This window comes from Papio anubis, chromosome 3 (genome assembly GCF_008728515.1).
Source record: "Papio anubis isolate 15944 chromosome 3, Panubis1.0, whole genome shotgun sequence".
Classification (NCBI taxonomy): Eukaryota; Metazoa; Chordata; class Mammalia; order Primates; family Cercopithecidae; genus Papio; species Papio anubis.
In genome coordinates this window covers 42,748,750-42,750,305 of record NC_044978.1, presented here as the reverse complement: position 1 = coordinate 42,750,305, position 1,556 = coordinate 42,748,750, and the positions used below count along the sequence as shown (strand labels likewise).

At 42.1% G+C, this 1,556-nt stretch overlaps 1 non-coding gene across 1 annotated transcript; it reads left to right on the top strand.

Annotated features, from left to right (window-relative positions):
- Positions 1-345: 345 nt before the first annotated feature.
- On the top strand, positions 346-508 carry LOC116274300. The gene has a single exon (XR_004182930.1). It is a non-coding gene; the product is annotated as a U1 spliceosomal RNA (small nuclear RNA).
- Positions 509-1,556: the final 1,048 nt, after the last annotated feature.

The following is a 1,556-nucleotide window of genomic DNA, read 5'->3' as shown; positions in this document are numbered from 1 at the left end:
AGAAAGGAAGATGTTAATCTGTAAAGTGGTCAGGGAAGGACTTGTTGACAAGGTTACGTTTGAGCAGAGATGTGAAGAATGGCATTCCAGGCAGAGGAAACGTGAAGTGCAAAGATCCTGAAGCTAGACATGATTAGTGAGTTAGAGCACAAAGGAGGCCAGGCTGGGGGAGGAAGGCATGAGAAGGAAGCGGTAAGACATGTGGCAGTGACAAGGCAGTGGAGGGTGCAGCTCTAATAAGAACTTTAGAGTTCCACTCTGAGGAAGGTGAGAAGAGGGCTTTGAGTAGAGCTGTGGTATAATCTTGCAAGAAAATTCCAATTGCTCCATTGAAAACACAGAAGCATACTTATCTGGCAGGGGAGATACCATGTTCACGAAGGTGGTTTTCCAAGGGCCAGGTTTATCCATTGCACTCTGGATGTGCTGACCCCCGTGATTTGCCCGTATGTGGGAAACTTGACTGCGTAATTTGTGTAGTGAGGGATTGCGTTCACGCTTTCCCTTGGTCTTCACAGCCTAAGAACAGGCATCCTCTGTGTAAAGAAATAAAAAATAAAAGAAAACATAGAAGCATGGGCAGAAGTCAGTAGAACAGTTAGGAGTCTCTCACAGTAGTTCAGATGAGAAGCAGTGGTGGCTCCAAGAGAGTCATAACGATGAGTGCTGCTGGGAAGTAGTCTGTGTTTTCTTTGAAAGTAGAACAAGTAGGACTTGTTGATGGATCAGATGTGGAGTGTAAGCAAAAAACAAAAATGCGGTCAAGGTTCACTCTACTTTCATCTGTGTTTAAAAATGTCCACAACAAAAAGCAAGAAAACAGAGAGAGGGAGTCAAGGATGACTCAAGATCTTGGACTCAAGAAACTGAGAGAAAGAAGTTGTCATTTACTGTTATGAGCAAAAACAGGGAAAGGAACATATGTGAGGGGTGGAACCGTGAGTTCAGTTTTGGGCATGTTAAATTTGAGATGCATGTCAGTCCTCCATATGGCAATACCAAGTAGGAAGTTGATTATATGAGTTTAGAATTCAAAGAAGAGGCCTGGGCTACAGATAGAAATTTGAAATTATCTGCATGTAGGTGGCATTTGAAGTCTGAAGATTAAGTGAGATCACCTGAAGAGTGATAAAGGCAAGATCTGAGGATTGAACATTTTGGCACTCTCAAGTGTAGAGGTCTGGAATATGAAGAGGAACCAGCAAGGATATGGCAGGAGGAATGATCGGAGACCTAGGAAGACAAAAAGAAAAAAAGAAAAAGAAAAAGAAAGAAAGCCAATTAAGGAAGGCTTTTTAAGAAAGGGAATGATCAAAAGTGACACAAATGCCTCTGATAATGAAGGAAGATGAGAACTAAGAAAAAATCATTAGCTTGGCAACATGGATATCACTGTTAATCTTTGAGTGCATACAAGCCTCTTGAACTTGCTTCAGGAAATACTAGGAGAAGTACAGACAGAAAATGCAGCCCGCCATTTTGAAGGTTTTTGCTATGATAGGGAGCAGAGAAATCAGGTAGTACCTAGGAGGGCATGTGCAGTCAAGTTAGAGTTT